This window comes from Phaethon aethereus (genome assembly GCF_964289735.1).
Source record: "Phaethon aethereus genome assembly, chromosome: Z".
Taxonomy (NCBI): Eukaryota; Metazoa; Chordata; class Aves; order Phaethontiformes; family Phaethontidae; genus Phaethon; species Phaethon aethereus.
Genome location: NC_138577.1, coordinates 15,519,238 through 15,536,875, shown reverse-complemented (window position 1 = coordinate 15,536,875; position 17,638 = coordinate 15,519,238). Strand labels below are relative to the sequence as shown.

At 40.3% G+C, this 17,638-nt stretch overlaps 1 pseudogene across 1 annotated transcript in view; it reads right to left on the bottom strand.

Moving 5' to 3' along the window:
• The window catches only part of LOC309416021 (nipped-B-like protein), a 68,978-nt pseudogene that overhangs the window by 18,668 nt on the left and 32,672 nt on the right, over positions 1 to 17,638 (bottom strand). Inside the window, exons 12-24 of the transcript in view lie at positions 14,518 to 14,653; positions 14,217 to 14,299; positions 13,050 to 13,182; positions 12,331 to 12,474; positions 8,651 to 8,740; positions 8,189 to 8,403; positions 7,986 to 8,088; positions 6,964 to 7,062; positions 6,716 to 6,862; positions 5,379 to 5,513; positions 4,270 to 4,368; positions 3,003 to 3,056; positions 1,728 to 1,836 (exon numbers count right to left, since the gene is read on the bottom strand). The product of the transcript in view is annotated as a nipped-B-like protein (transcript). The remainder of the gene's footprint in view (positions 1 to 1,727; positions 1,837 to 3,002; positions 3,057 to 4,269; positions 4,369 to 5,378; positions 5,514 to 6,715; positions 6,863 to 6,963; positions 7,063 to 7,985; positions 8,089 to 8,188; positions 8,404 to 8,650; positions 8,741 to 12,330; positions 12,475 to 13,049; positions 13,183 to 14,216; positions 14,300 to 14,517; positions 14,654 to 17,638) is intronic.

Here is a 17,638-nt window from a genome sequence, read left to right as displayed (position 1 = left end):
ATATCATGGCCCTGTGACTGCACCCAGATCTCTAGTTCTTCCTGTTTATTCCCCAGGCTGCGTGCGTTGGTGTACAGGCATTTCAGGAAGGGAGTCGATCGATTGTCACAGACAATCTTGATATTATTATCACCGTTCCGCTTTGCATCTAGTTTAAAGCCCTGTCAATCAGCCCCACTATCTCTTGGGCAAAGACCATCTTCCCCCTTTGAGAGACGTGTCTCCCGTTTGATGCCAGCATTCCTGGTGCTGTGTATGCCATCCCATTATCAAAAAACCCCAAACTGTGGCGGTAACAGCAGCCACAGAGCCATGTCTTGATGGACTGGATCTTCCTGTCCCTTCCAATGTCACTGCTTTCAACTGGGAAGGAGGGAAGAAAAAATAACCTGTGCCCCAGATTCTCTCACTAACTGTCCCAAGGCCCTAAACTCTCTCTTAATTGTTTGTGGACTAGAAATTGCTGCTTCTTCTCCACCCACATGGAAAATCAGTAGTGGGTAGTCATCTGTGGACCTCACTAAGCTAGGAAGTTTCCTAGTGACGTCCTTAACCCGGGCTCCAGGGAGACAGCAGACCTCCCTGTGAGGAGGGTCTACGCAGCATATTGGACCCTCTGTTCTCCTTGGAGCAGCATCACCTACAACTACAACCCTTCTTTTTTTCCTTTTGTGTGTTGTGGTGATACGGCAGTAGGCCTGTCTGACTGTGTAGACAACTTTGGTGTAGCTTGCCGGTTGTCCACATCCTCATTTGGGTGTTCTTTCTCAACCAGAGGCACCTTGGGGGCAAGGTGGGCAAGAGGGGATTTTGCCCGCTGCCCCTACCGTGGACTTGCCTCCACTCACTCTTTCCATTTTGGCTTCTGCCTTTGGCTTGGGGCAGGATACAGAGGCCCCTTGATCCTGGGTGATCTCTGGTGGGTGCTCCCAGTTCTGTTTCCAGGAGGGCAGAGCCTGGCTCCACCGGTCTATCTCCTGTGCAGCCTCCCTAATGCTCCTCAACCTTCCAGCCGCCTGGCGCAGCTCTGCCACCAGGTCAAGCAGCTCGTCCGCCTGTTCCCAGCGGACGCAGCAGCTCTCCTCACTGCCACTTGTTGCCGGTGCGAGGCTCTGGACACCCTGCCGCCTGTGACCTGGGCAGCTGCCTGTTCCCGTGGGAGTTCCATCGGGGTTCCCACGTCCATCCTGGTAAGCGCAGAGGTCACTGCCGTCCGCCTGGCCACGGCCGGGCTCTCCCGCGTGCCCTGCTCGCACTGACGGAGGAGGCGCTTACAGCGAGAAGGCCGCGGCTTCGCTCCCCGCCGACGGGGAGCTACTGAACGTACCTCTCACACTGGCAGAGCTCTCAGCGCCTGCCCACGCCTCCGGTTGCGCCAGCTGCACACAGGGCACTGGCCCAGCCAGTGATTCCTCTTACAACTGTAGAACACACTAATGCAAATAAAACTTGCCACATTTGTTTTGGTTTTAGTGACCTGAAGGTTTGAACAAGTTATTTTAAAAGTAGTTCTAGTCTTGTGGTTAGCTAGTGAAAATCAGGGAAGCTTTATCATTATACAGTGCTCAGAAGTTCATAGTGAACTTAAAAGCAGTGATTTACTACCATCAGTTTTGTGACAGGAATTCTGTAACAGTAACCTTTCACAATAGTAATTTGAGCAGCCACTGTTACAGTAGCACATAAAATTCAAAGGAATTCAGCTACTGTGTTGTAAATAATATTACCTGAGAAAGACTCTTCATATTTAAGAAGGTACTCAACCAAATTGTCAACAAGTTCAGTACAGGCTTTCTTCACAGGTGTATACGAGGCATCCTCTTCTGACTTCAACAGCTGTCGCAGATGAGAGAGAACGTGATTTAGTGCTAAGGGCGCATTATTTGCATGGGATACATGCTGGTTTTACAATGATTCCTACAGATACACAAGGATTTTACCCTACAAAAGTATTTCTTTAGCTTCCCCATAAAAGCTACATGGTGAAGAAAAAATTCAGGGAAGTAAAAAATCAAACCAAAATTCAAGAGAAGAAAAAAAAAAGAAGATAAAAGTTCTACTGATTTGTGCATTGGGATGAAAGCTAACTTGGTGCTTAATGACATAATGCATAAACCAATAATGTAGTCATACTTGCCAGCAGTAACTAATAGGAGTTAGAAGGCTTTTAAAGCACCTAGGAAAAAAAGAGCAAATTCAAAAGGAATTTCCACACTAAGCAAAAATATCAAATGAAAATGAAACATAGTTTTATGAACATTCTGATCAGTTAGCCTTCTTCCTTATGACTTTGAGTACTGAAATTATGTCCACAAAGATCCTTTAATATCTAAGGAAGATTGAGTCCATACTCTAGCCTTTTCTTCAGTGCAGGCATTAAGAGGCTCTTGTTTACTTAGCTACCTATTTTCATGGCGCTCCAGGATAAAGTAAAATGAAAAAGGTTATTTTGCTTGAAAATTAACCAGCACATACAAGATGTAGAGAAGAATGATAACACAGGTTAAGAGACATAAACAAATCAAGCTCAAATCTTAGAAAAATCAGAGTAAAATACTATGTAGTATTACATACAATAAATATATTCTGAAGATTCATGGCTTCTATAAATTATGTAACAAATTAATTGGATGTGAAAATACACTTATCTACCATTTAAAAAAAATCAACATTGTACTAGATGCCTCCTTTCTGAATTAAGTATCTTAGCTATGGACTTCATGTTGTGTCACTCAAAATAAACTAACAAAACGCCTTCCCAAAACCAAGAAGTGAAGTATTTTTTAAAACAGATCATATGGAAAGACAGAGACTAATATCAAGTGACAAAGAAAACTGCACCCATGAAGATTAAAAAAGAGGTCAGATGTTTAAAGGGCATGAATTGAATTTGTCTGCTGTAAAGGATTGCTCTTCTAGTCCCCCTTCTACGTGTTCTAGTCCCAAAAGAAATGTCGAAATCTAACTATGATTGTACCATACGTTCAAAATGCATTACTTACACTTTGAAGAAGCTGTTCAAACCAATCATACCCTGTATCTCTACAAGCTGCAACCTGGAAGTATTTTTGAGAATAAACTGGTTAACAAAAAAGGCACCTGAGGAAAAACCACTTCAATACAGATGTCATCTTAAAAGACCAGTAGACACATGTAGATGTATTTTCACAGGCATTCAGTACAATGATTTCATATCTTTGGAGATCAGAAAATATCTTCAGCATTTGAAATACAGTTCTCACCATCTACGTGACTCCAGAATTTGTGTTGCCTACAGCACAAAGCCTACACATTCTACCGGAGATTGCCAGCTCTAGTGTAAACCAAATTTTGGTTTTGTAGAACATTTTGCACAGATTAACGCACAAGTACAAGCCTGACATACTAAAAATGAACATGTGTGTATATATACGTAGACGCATATTTTAATATAAACAAACCAAGCCTTTGCTGGTATCCTGTGTCGGGAACAGCCCACAGGTGCTCCAAAGTAGAATTGGCAGGAGAACTGAGAGTTAAGGTGAAGTTAAACTGACCGACTCCTCAGTCTGGAAAAATGCACACTAGATGACTAGATATTTTGAGAAATATATTGAAAGCAGGATGAAGCTTAAGCCCATAATTGTAAGTAATGAAGTGAGTACTTTTATTTGACATTTACATCTTGGTGTAATTGAGAGTAAAACACCTTCTCAGCACAGTGGTTTTGCACAACACATTTTCACAACAAATTAAAGCGTTTTATCTGAAACAGATTTTGTTATTTGGGAGACATGCTATTTAATTTGCTGCTCCTCAAAAGTGGATACAACTGTGCAGATACTAGTTTACCCTGAGTGAGAACATGACCCTGTATTTGTTAAAATGTCTTATTAACCTTTCAAAACAGATGTTACCGATTGTTTGAGGAAAATTTTCTTTTAAGAGACAACTTCTTAGTTAGGCTTAACTGTACTACTACTAGCAATTCCTGGAAATGTTAAATATAATAGAAATATGTTGTGCTTTAACTGAACCAGTATTTTCTATGACCTGAATATAGTGTGGTCCCAGTTATCATTGCCAGCAGATTGGTAAGCATCTAAAGTTTCCTACAGCCTGTTCCATCAGGTGAATAATTTGGGCACATATTTACTGCCAGGAGATGTAAAAAGAAAACCCTCTGACAATTAAATTACTGCAGTCTAAAAAACTACAGACAGCATTTCAAAGATAGTAAAAACATAACTAAATTCTGCACACAGCTTAACTCAAATTTGTTTAACATACCACATCAGCCATGTTCAGTATTTTCCTTGTCATTGCTTCTTCGTCATGATGTGAAGTTGGAGTAAACCAGAGCTTCTGGAATGTCTCACTTACTAGTTTCTGAAGGAAAAAAAAAATATTAGCAGAAAGAAATAAACTTATCTTGGCACACAGGTATTCTTTCTAATACATCCATACAATAGATTTGTTGATAATGCGTGCCATTTCATAAGAAATTATTCAACCTAAATGAACCTGTTGTAGGAAATGTTACCTGAGACAGACCCAGGTCTACTATTACAGGAATTATACTGACCTCTAAGCAAACTTCAGCAAAATGATCACCGGGAACTGATGCTAAAGAAAATGGAGTTAGCACCTTCCTGCAATAAGTTGCATTCCTCAGGAAAACACAGTACCCTGAGAAGCTGACCACTGAACACAAGGTTGTAGATTTCAAATCCTACTGAAAGTGTGATAACAAATATTACACGTCTGTTCCTAATTACACAACAATTTTAAGATTATTTTGCCAAATCAAACAAAACCATCATTGTCAGGTTTATGATTTAACACGTACTCTTAGTTTTGCGCCCTTCTGCATATACACTGCACAAAGAGCTGAGTATGATCACATAAGGAACATTTTTAGGGGGAATAACTGATTCATTGGACATTCAGAATTAGCGCAAAATTACCACAGACGAATGCTTTTTAACTCTTACATGCAGAACTTACAAATCTGGCATATATTGATGTCAAGTACTCAACTTTGACTTCAAGTTTATTTTGTTTGCAGGCAGAAGTTTGATATGACAACTTCACTTGTTAGAAAAGAGAAGTATCAGAGACAACACTTGCAAGAAGGAAGAAACCTCTAGAAAATAACTTCTTAAAATCTTTGGATTGTCAGCAAGAACTTCAAGAAAATAGAAGAGAGGAAAGAAAGAAAAACAAGTCAGGGAGCATTTTAGAAAGCTAAGATATTTGCTCTCAAAAATTAAAAGTGAATGAAAGTCATAAATATTACAAAGGAGCAACGCAATACTTCTTTAATTTTTTGAGGGGTCAAAGTATAGCAACACTAAAATAAAGATAATTAAAATCCTAAAGGATATGCTTCATTCTACCTTAATGACTTCTTCATCGTTGAATCTCCGAATCATTTTCACACACATCTCTGTAATTTTGGGAAATGTTGGTTGCTCAATGCAGATATCCCTAAGTATCTTTATGACTGTTTTTCTCACATTGATACCAGTATCCTGTGAAGAGAAGAGAAGAGCAAGAGAAGAGCATTACACTCCTGAAAACAAATCAGAAATATGACTTAGCTTATGTATTGTATGAATTAACATGTGAAGGTCACCCAAGTTGACTTGCAGAATTTATTTAGAAAAGGCAGATAAAATATTCTGAAGTGCATTTATACAAGAGGTCAGCAAAACTTGTACCACTCTATTTGCAGCAATGCTAAAGGTTCTGGCTCGGCACCGAGAATGCTGAAACGCTTCCTCCATTTATACCCTCCCATCTAAGAGCTCACAGTGTTGCAAATGTGTAATTCCACTTCTTAATGCAAATGCTTACAAGCTAGATGTGGTGATGCTTTAGCTACTTTGCTGGAACGCACAACATTCTTTGTAGATCTGGACTGTAATACTTCAAGCCTTTGCATAAAGCTTATGGACAAGAGACATGCAGCACTCTTCTCCATGTTCCTAGGCCTCGTCTAAGGAGATGGATGAGGAGTTTCACTTCATATTACCTTATTCAAAACCTGTTGAATCTGAATGTCAGGATGAACTGCTTTAGGCATGCTCATATGCACATGAAGCTACTCATCTCCAAAACCCTTCACAAACACGTTTTACCATGTAACTATAGCAAATGACTAGTATTTGACTAAAAATCTGACACGGATGCTAAGAGCTAGTGCCATCTTACAGTTAAATCAACATTTTATTTTACCTGAACACCCAGACAAAACACACTTTTTGTACAAAAACTCAAATAAGAAGCCTTTTCAGAGACTAAAAATAACACAGAAAAGCAAAGTAGTTTTATCTTTTGGATCACAAACGGCATCTTCAGATTACTGCGTTGTAGATCCTTCTTCATCACCCTCACTACCCTTAATGACCTATATGTCAGACTTCAGGGATGTGGCAAAACTCCGCATTTCACCTGATTTGTGCCTTAACAATGCGATCAAAAGGAATATAAGCCTGGTTCTGATGTGGTACAACTTTCTGTATATGTTTACCTTTTGATGTAACACAGTTTCACTGGAAACAAGTGATGTATTTTACAAGGCTGGTCTTAAAAGCATGATGCTCCCCATTAAAAGAGTAAGAGATAATTTACATTTGGGAACATCATTCCATATTATTAAACATATAAACTCAGTTAAAACCAACTTTTTCAATGTCACTTCTTTTATCATAAGTATCACAAGTCACCGTACCAATATTCTTCCAATCAGCATGTCATAATACTGCTCAGTAAGCTGAGGATGACAGAGCACAAGTCGGCCAAGCAGCTCCACAGCTGCTTCTCGTACACTAGTGGAGTTATCCATTAACCGTCCATGAACACCTCGTTGCATATCCAGCTAAAAAGAACACATGAAACATAGATTCAAAATAAGAAATGAAGATTTATTTTAAGCATGACAGAAGAATGTATGTGCATGATGGATATCTCCTTTTTTACCCTGGCTAGAATGCTGGGGTCTACAGCAACAACCTCAGACAAACACTTCATGGCTTTTGTTCGAACAGCAGCTGCATTTTCACCAAGTAGACGCAGAATCTAGTAAAAAACCAAAACCAAAGATTCGATTGCTTTGGGAAGGTAGCAAACAATGTTTGACAGGCAAAAATGCAGCAGAATAACATGCGAACAATTGAACTAAAATAAGAGTATCTGCCTACTAAAAATCAAATGTATCTTCTCAGACAATAAAAAGGTGCATGCAAGTGATGTTCCAATGCACTGCTAACTGAGCATGGATATTTATTAGGATTCGCTACATCTCTAAGTCTGGTCCAAACAGGATTTACACAGGGTCTCTATGTTCACTTGAAGGCCCTTCATTTTAAACACTACCTTTGTCATTTAGTTGTGGCTTTCACCACGGCTCTTTTAACAGGAGAGTTGGATTTGGGCACTAGAATTTTAAGAATGGCCCTCTCTGTATGTCAACGTAAGTATGCAACGTAAACTAGTACTGGAGTTCAAACATGTCACCATGCCAACACATTAGTGCTCCTCTCCCAGAAAAAGCAAAGAAACGACACTGGTCAAACAGCAACAAAGTGACAGTAACATGCACTGCAAGCATCTGACCAAGCTGGCTTGTATTTTCAAATCAAATTACACTCAATTTCATGGGTTAATGTTACCAAATGAGCACGTATCTTACAGAAACTGTGGCAATGGTTTCAACGTTTTATAATTATCCTGTTACTGTGTACATCTAATTACAATGATTTTGCCATACACATACATAGACAAAGTAAATAATGTCTGTACATTATGACATACGAAATGCACGCAAGGAAAAGAAACATAATCCCTTACGTCATCAGTACAGAATAGGAAGTCACACGGTCTTACCATGGCCTGTTAAATACCTGTGCTCAACAACGAACAGATGTGGCACACTACCACAAAGTGTTTGGAATCAGAAACCAACCGTGCTTCACTGTACTAAGACTTCCAGCACTGTTTACCTGTGTCAAATAAATATCGAAGCTCTGGGCAAACGGCCTCATAGAGGCCAAGCAGCGAACAATCAAACATGCATCTTCATAGTCCACAGTATCAGAATTCATCCTGCAACAAATACCATGTGTCAGTTAGAATGTGTTTATCAAAAATTATTTAAAACATCAGATGCTCGGCTAATAAAGAAATAAGTGGTACTGAAACATACTTTAATGTACTGAACTGTGATGGAGCAGTTTTAATGATGTTGCGAAGAAACTTCTTGCGACTTTCTGCTCTGTGCATGATTTGTCCTGTGGTCTCAACGTTCTTTGCATGATGAGTTCCTTCAGATGATTCCTCATCCTCCAGAGATTTAATTGCTTTCTCTGTCTCCATAGTTGTATCACAGAACCACTGAGCTATATAAAACTTCCGAGAAAACTGGAGAAATAGAGCAGGATACACAGTACACAAAAACAACAGATACAGAATAGGAAAATTAACAGGTTTATAATGAGATTGAGTGAATCTAATGCATCAACACTATTTTGGAAAACACAATCAACAGCATATGTTAGGGTGCCAGTTTAATTGAAGCACTAATACGCATAACTGAAAATCATTTTATTCAGTACACGCTACTAAAATTATTTTTATATACACTTGACAGCAGAAAGCTGAAATTTACCACTAATGATGCATCAGTTTCTGTGTTCTCATCCAGATAATCTAGCAAAGCCTTTTGCAGCTTTTGAATTTCATCTTCTCCTCCCGAAACCTGTCAGAAGTAGAAAGATAGTTATAAAACAGAATCTTGCACAGGGGTGATTATCATCTGAAAATCTGCATGTCCACATATAAAATACACCAAAGTCAGTTGTTTTGATAATTGCAGAACATTAACAATTTTTCAACCAATTACTTATAAACTGCACAGAGACTGTAAAAAATGAGACTGTTGCTCTGATGTCTAAAAAAGATCAAGAGCTGAATAAAAGTGGCTTTAAAACAGACAGACTGATTTGATTAATTTTTATTCTATGATCTTGTGTGAAGACCCTCATCTGGTGTCATGGCAGAAAAAAGAAGGGCTGAAATCACAAATAGCAGACTGACACAACTTTTAATCCACAGAAGTCACAGTTAGCCGTCTCACCAATACCAAATACTGCAACAGTGACTTCTCAGGTGAACAAGGTCTAAAAGGCAAAAAAGTAAAATAAAAGTATGAAACGGCCAACAGTAAAAAGGTATGGGAAACATCAAAAAACCCCCAACTTATCCCTTTGTAAAAATATTTGGTATAACTGTTTTCAGGGATAAAGCATCCATACAGAGCAATTGCAGCAAGTGTGCTCCATCTAGGGAAGAACTTACAGAGGTGGGTCCCAAACACCTCTGAGCTCCATCACTGAAGAATCATACTCTCTGAGATTCAACTAAGTCTCTAACAGTCAAAGCTGGAGAACAAACACATGTTTTATAAAAAAATGTCATCTACTGCATCTACAGAATAGGGTAATACTATTTTTCCTGTGAAGCACTTTCAAAGGTGCACAAAAAACATGACACAGGAAAGATTAATCTGAAAACTAGTTCTGGAGAGTATGTACCAGATCTGTAACATCTAAACTGCATGAATGTTAGAAACAGAAAATATTTTTTCAAAGAGTATTTAATAGTATATATTTATATATCTTATATGCATAGAAGGCACGTGGAGGACAGGGAGCTGATTCGAGACAGCCAGCATGGCTGCACCAAGGGCAAGTCCTGCCTGACCAGTCTGCGGGCGTTCTGTGATCCAGTGACCACAGCAGTGGACAAGGGAAGAGCTACCTGGATTTCTAAGGCTTTTGGCACAGTTTCCTGCAACATCCTTCTCTCTAAATTGGAGAGTGAAGGATTTGAAGGGTAGACAGTTGAGTGCCGGAGGAATTGGTTGGATGGTCACATCTAGACCGTGGTGGTCAATGGCTCAATGTCCAGATGGAGATGAGTGACAAGTGGTGGGGCCGTACCGGCACAAGCACTGTTCATCATGTCTTCATCAGTGACATAGTGGGATCGAGTGCACCCTCTGAAGTTTTGCAGCCAACACTAAGCTGAGTGGTGCAGCTGACATGTCTGAGGGACGGGATGCCATCCAGAGGGACCTGGACAAGCTTGAAGAATGGGCCTGTGTGAACCTCATGACGTTCCACAAGGCCAGGTGCAGGGTCCTGCACCTGGGTCAGGGCAACCCCCAGTATCCGTACAGGCTGGGGGATGAAGGGATTGAGAGCAGGCCTGCCCAGAAGGACTTGGGGGTACTGGTGGATGACAAGCTGGACATGAGCCAGCAATGTGCACCTGTAGCCCCGAAGAGCCAACCCTTGTACTCCGCTCTGCTGAGACTCCACCTCGTGTCCTGCGTCCAGGTCTGGAGCACTCAGCACAGCAAAGACATGGAGCGGGTCCAGAGGAGGGCCACAGATATGATCAGAAGGATGGAACACCTCTGTTATGAGGACAGGCTGAGGGAGTTGGGGTTTTTAGCCTGGAGGAGAGAAGGCTCCGGGGAGACCTTACTGCAGCCTACCAGTACTTAAAGGGCGCTTAGAAGAAAGATGGGGACAGACTTTTTAGCAGGGCCTGTAGCCATAGGACAAGGGGTAATGGTTTTAAATTAAAAGAGGGTAGAATTAGACTAGATCCAAGGAAGAAATTTTTTAAGATGAGAGTGTTAAAACCACTGGCACAGATTGCCCAAAGAGGTGGTAGATGCCCCATCCCTGGAAACATGCAAGGTGAGGCTGGATGGGGCTCTGAGCAACCTGATGTAGTTGAAGATGTTCCTACTGATTGAGGGTGAATTGGACAAGATGACATTTAAAGGTCCCTTCCAACCCAAACTATTCCATGATTCCATGTATCATTCTGATGACAATTGAGTATGTCTACCAATAGGTCTTCTTATTTTCTTGCCACTTCAACAGCAAAGCAAAGCTTAGCTCTCATGTACACATTTCCAAGTATTTGTTTGTTCTTATGTTACAAATAATTTAGAAACAACACACACTCTACTCTGGCTGATGGTACTGTATAGTACACACCTTCCACAACACACAGATGGTACTGTCTGCCATCACCAATGTTGAGCTTCCTGAGTAACTGAAAAAATACTTCTAGCACTCAGTTGCCCACAGTAATTTTATTTTCTACAGATGCCAATGTCTAGTTCCTGCCTGATCCTGTAAAAACCCCAAAACAAATAGAAAAATTCAGGTCACTGCTTGGGTATGTGTCTTTTTAGAATATCTTTCAATATTATTATAACTTCTAGAGGCAAAGAAAGAGAAACGCATTCTTCTCAAGTATTTCTCTATGAAGCCTAATGTAGAAGTGTCACAATCACTGCCAACAGAGGAGAAATATAACCCCTTAGCACACAGAAATATCGATTACATTAAGCCACGGACATCAAGATTTGACACTATATATTGTAGAATATTCTCATCGACAAGAGTTATGGGAAGTATCGGCCTCATAAACGAGTAGATGAATTTTGATTCTTTATTTGGATGCCTGTAAAGTGCAGAAGTTTTTCCTTCAACATGACTCTCTAACTGTCACGATGAAGTACATGTAATAGATCTGTAGTCTTTTCAGGCAACTGAAAGGTGAATGAACTTGATATGACTACTCAACTTTAGATCGTGCTGACAACAGTTAGTAGTTCAGAAAGAAATGTATAGCGTCCATAAGATAGTGCAAGTCCACATTTTTAAAAGGGCACATAAGATCTGAGATTTTCTCATCATACTACGTACTGTATAGAGCCCAAATGCATACATTGCTTTGACAATTGTTGCCACCCTTGCAGATTTGGAGCAGCATTAGCAGAAATGTTAATGTGCACTCTCCAATGGAAGATATATGCAAGTCCAGTTAAAAAAAAGAAAAAAAAAAGACGACCAATACCAGCTACATCACATAACAACTAACCTTACAGGCCTAACAGTTTAACTCTCTAAAGCCTGCACATGAATGTCAGAAGCTTCGTTACCACTTTGCGATAGCAAATGCACACACATACGTATTTTTAAGGCCTCTTGAGATAGAATCCAACTATTGGTCCCTTATTTCCCCTGTATTGTCACAAGAAAACTGGCTTAGCAACCATAGTTAGCCACTTCATATGATCCCCTCAAAGACGGTGCAAAGAAGACATGAGCTAACAAATGTTATATATTGAGTATATTTGATTCAGAAATCTGAACAATGAAGACTGATTCTCCACAACACCAGTTTTTCAAGCATCTTTAAAATTTTCAAGTATTTGAACGGCTACATCTCAATCCAGCGGGCACGGGACCTCTCACACACCTGTTTGAGGATTCTGGCTATAGATCCTTGATCCATTTTGCTAGTGACTGCATCTTTCCTCAGTCTTGCAGCTACAGTGCTAAAATAGTCAAACGATGCAACTCTTAATGCCATTTCTGTAGATTTGTTACTGAACTGGTGAACCTAAGCAAAACAGAATAGGACCATAAAATATTTGTCCAAGGCACAGCTCAAATTACTGTGTTAATGACGTTGTAATACTGAAGAACAGCTCTCAAAAAGCACATCAACACGAATATTCACATTCTGTAAAATATCACAAGTAAATGCTATTATTGGTAAAAAACCAAACCACTTAATTGTTTTCAGGTTCTCTGCTAAAGGAATAGTCCAGAGAAGATATTTAACATGAATAATTACAGCTGTTAGTCTGACTTTACTCCAAAGTAATATCTACACTTACTAGATGCTATGCAATGGGATTTTTTTGTGTTGAAATTGTCGTGGAATAGCGGAAGTGGACTTCCATGAGAAACTGTACACATAAGATCTTCAAGAAGTTCCACACCAGTGATCCTCTAACCCAAATTTTATTATCTATATATGACATAGGAGTGATACACCTAAGAAAATCCTTAAATGCTGCACGTGTGTCAACAATCAGAAAGCATTCTCGTAGTAGTTTCATCTGAAATAAACAAGTCTTCATTGTAATATGAAATAAATTAATATAATAGTTAGAAACAAGAATCCGTTACCAACAGACTTCCTAATAAGCTAAGTAGCAATTCTGCAGCTGGCCATTCTGGTTTATTGACTGTGGTAAGAAGATCTTGAATGAAGCTCTCAAACAGTGGCCTGTAATCTTCTTCCCCTTGTTTACTGCCCCACCTATTTAAAAGAAATACATTTTGTAAGCAAATTTAAGAGCCATTTAAGCTTTTCTTCTGATGTAAACAGAAGTAGTCCTAGGTTAAGTCAGAAAAACAGTTTTATGCAATTCTAAAAACAGTATCTGAACTACAAGCAGAAAATCTGTTTTGTTCATTTACGGAAACACAGTTGAAGCAGCTATCACTCCAAACTGCACTGCAAGTAAGGCAGCATATCCCCAACAGTAGAATTTTGGTCCTAAGATGTTTTTATTTATTGACTTAAAGTCTGCATAAACTCAGATGGACAAAGTAGGTAACATTGTAAAGCGCAAGCTGGAATGGGGTAGTTAGGAGCTGTTCTGTCTATATTCCTTAAGCTTGCTCTGATTTATCTGACAGTGATGAGACGCCTCAGTATTATGGTGCACAAAGACTAAAATCACAATATAAAAAATCAAAGGTAACGTACTGGATAGTGTTTCACTTATATGTGGCACCCCTAACTTTAATGATACCAGAGTCTGCAGAGAGATTGCTAGATGGCTACTAAATAGCCTTTGGGCTTAAGGGTATAAATTAACAAGATAAAAACCTTGGGATTTATTCTTAGAAATCCTTTGGTTACTCAGGCATACTATAATTTTTTCCTGTTGAGCTACTGGCGTTCCTAATTTTAGCTAAATGAAAGTAATTTTTAGGTTTCCGGTATCTTTGTCATTCTGAAGACTGAATCAATATGGTTTCACCACTTATATATTTACTCAGCCTTCTCTTCCAGGCTTCAGATGAGTAACAGACCCCTAATAAAGGGATCCGACATGAACTATCAAACAGATTCCTAAATGTATAAAGAAGTCTGCAGAATTTCTGTTCCATAAAAATTTGTGTCCAGGTGGGTAGCTCTCTTAGGGATGTATGAAGTACATTGGTAGAAATAACTTTTTGAGTAGGTATTTAGTGTTTGCGAAGCGGTTATGTTTGTCTTAAGGTATGACAGACTGTATTCGGAGGTGGTTTCATCAACACACTAAAAAACACAACAGAACTTACTTCTTAAGGAAAATAGAAAGGAAGTTTTCTGCTGTTCTCGTGGCTGTTTCATATGAGTTAGTAATAGGGACATCTTGATCCACCTAAAAATAACAAGATATTATTTCCCTGTTATTTTACCATACACAGAAATATGATTTCCAGATCAGCATTTCTCATACATCAAATAATTACAGCAGACATAAAATTACAGTATTTGATTATTAGAGCACCGCAGTAAAATATTATACCTACAAACACACAAAGTCACTCCTGCACAACAAAAATAAATAAAAATTAAGGTTTTTAAAAAATATCTTACTTTCTCATTTGATTCCTCCTCTGAATTAGAATCTTCTGCTGACGGTAAGTGCACCACACACTGAATAAGCTGCAGAACTAGTGCTGTTACCACCTGGATATACATAGGCTCTCCATCAGTGTCACTGCTCTTTAACCTGTCAATAAGAAAAGACAGCACTAACACTAAAACAAAATGACAAAACAAACCAAAAATTTTTGCTGCTACATAATACCTTGCTAAATTATGACCACAGTGAGAAATCTGTGTTCCAGACATTTATCTATTCCTTTGCTTCTCTCTTATGCAGTGCAGGATTTGGTCTAACAAACACCGGTAAGTTTATTCTCAGGCAGAAAAGATGCATTGAAACAGCCCACAGATGGGCTATCAGAGCATCTGTGAAGTTCAGCAGCCAAAAAATCTACAGGACTATTTAGTAAATTAAGCACCTACATGCTAAAGGCACTTACAAATAGCCTTACTACGTATAATGCCTTATCCATTTCTAACACAACACCAAAAAAATGCACCAAACTGTTCAACTGTTGGCCTAATAATTTACTACCTATGTATTATTTAATGCATGTGAAATGTGCAGGACTTTTAAACAACAGAAAATAGTGAGCATGACCCGGACTGACTTCTACAACAGTTACACCTATGGCACTCCGAGGTAGGATAACGGACCATGAACTTCAGCCTGCAAGTGTCTGTAAGTATGTGATAGAACCATAGAATACTTTGGGTTGGAAGGGACCTTTAAAGATCATCTAGTCCAACCCCCCTGCAATAAGCAGGGACATCTTCAACTAGATCAGGTTGCTCAGAGCCCCGTCCAGCCTGACCTGCAATGTTTCCAGGGATGGGGCATCTACCACCTCTCTAAGCAACCTCTGCCAGTGTTTCACCACCCTCCTTGTGAAACATTTCTTCCTTACAAATCGCCTAAATCTACCCAGTTTTAGTTTAAAACCATTACCGCTAGTCCTGTTGCTAGAGGCCCTGCTAAAAAGCCTGTCCCCATCCTTCTTATAGGTCCCCTTTAAGTACTGGAAGGCTGCAATAAGGTCTCCTCGGAATCTTCTCCAGGCTGAAGAACCCCAACTCTCTCAGCCTTTCTTCACACGAGAGGTGTTCCACCCCCATGATCATTGTTATGGCCTCTTCTGGACCCACTCCAACAGGACCTTGTCTTGCACATAAAGCGCGTGTTGCTGGCTCATGGCCAGCTTTTCATCCACCTGTACCACCAAGTCCTTGGCAGAGCTGCTCGGAATCCCTTCATCTGCCAGCCTGTACTGATATTGGGGTTGCCTCAATCCAGGTACAGGACCCTGCACTTGGCCTTGTTGAACCTCATGAAGTTCACACGGGCTCATTCCTCAAGCTTGTCCAGGTCCCTCTGGATGACATCCCGTCCCTCAGGTGTGTCAACTGCACCACTCAGCTTGGCATCACCTGCAAACTTGCTGAGGGTGCATTCGATCCCACTGTCGATGTCATTGAAGAAGGTATTAAAGAGTAATAGGTCCCAGTACAGACCCCTAAGGGACACCATTCTTCACCGATCTCCATGTGGAGATTGAGCCGTTGACCGCTACCCTCTGGATGCAACCATTCAACCAAATCCTCATCCACTCAACAGCCCACCCATCAAATCCATAGCTCTCCAATTTACAGAGAAGGACGTTGTGGGGGACTGTGCCAAAGCCCTTACGGAAGTCCAGATAGATGACACCAGTAGCTCCTCCCTTGTCCACTGATGTAGTCACTCCATCATAGAAGACCACCACATTGCCCTTGGTGAAGCCATGCTGGCTGTCTCGAGTCACCTCCCTGTCCTCCATGTGCATTAGCATGGCTTCTAGGAGGATCTGTTCCATGATCTTCCCAGGCACAGAGGGGAGGCTGACAGGTTGGCCATTCCCAGGGTCCTCTTTGCTACCTTTGTAAAAATGGGTGCAATGTTTCCCTTTTTCCCATCTCCAGGGACTTCACCTGACTGCCAGGACCTTTCAAATATCATGGAAAGTGGCTTGGCAACTACATCAGCCAGTTTCCTCAGAACTCTGAGGTGCATCTCATCAGGTCCCATAGACTTGTGTATGTTCAGGTTCCTCAGATCATCTTGAACTGATCTTCTCTTACAGTGGGAGGGACTTTGCTCCTTCAGTCCCCATCACAACTGTGTCTTTAAGACGGTAAGACCAGTATGAATATACTGCATGGGTTTCTCCCGTGATATAAGCTGAGAAACAGTATGATGTTTACTACACATACATACAACACCACCACCTATTGCTACGCTTACAACATGAAAAGGTGATGACCCCTGACATCATTCTCCCCAGATTATCAAAACACTAACTGGGCACAAAACCAGCTTGTAATCATTATCTTTATGAAGTTATCTTTGACTACTTTTAGAGAGAAAAAGTTTTCATATCCAATTTTGTGTATGCTGTACCCTTCATGACTGTAGCCACAGTTAGAAAATGCCCTTTGACAAACAGAGTTAGGGCTCTACAGATAAGCAGTGCAGTCACTGGGGCCTCCAGATAGTGACTTCCTTCTGGTACATGTCCTTACTCAAAGAGCGTATCTGCCATTTATGCTCCTGTTCGCTACATCTCTCTGATGTCTACAACCAAAACAACAGGAAATACTAGGAGCAAGCACTTATGTTAACATTAGGGTCGCTGAATTCCACCTCAAAGTCTCAGTCTATTTCTTTTCCTGGTTATTTCCTGTTCATCCACCCTGGACTGGATAAAATACTTAACTGACGGTTTGTCTGTATCTGGGGGCAAGACGTACGCAAGCAAGGAACAAAATCAACACCACCAACAAATGCTTTACGATCATTTAAAGTGTCCCAACCTCAATTCTAACTGAAACCCAGTTCAGGCCAGATTCTTTCTCAGATGGAACCTGAACCTATACTATTATGCTGAAGATGCAGTGAAATCTAGCTGAAGTGCTTGAAAGACAGTTGAAGTGTACAGAGTAGTTCCTAAGTGAAACTCATTCAAAGGTATATTAGATGGATTTCCCTTCTGGAAAGAGTGCTCTGAGTGCATCCCCGGAGAAATTCAGCCAGGACTTTCCTACGAAGCTTTAGCAATGAAGACATTGTGTA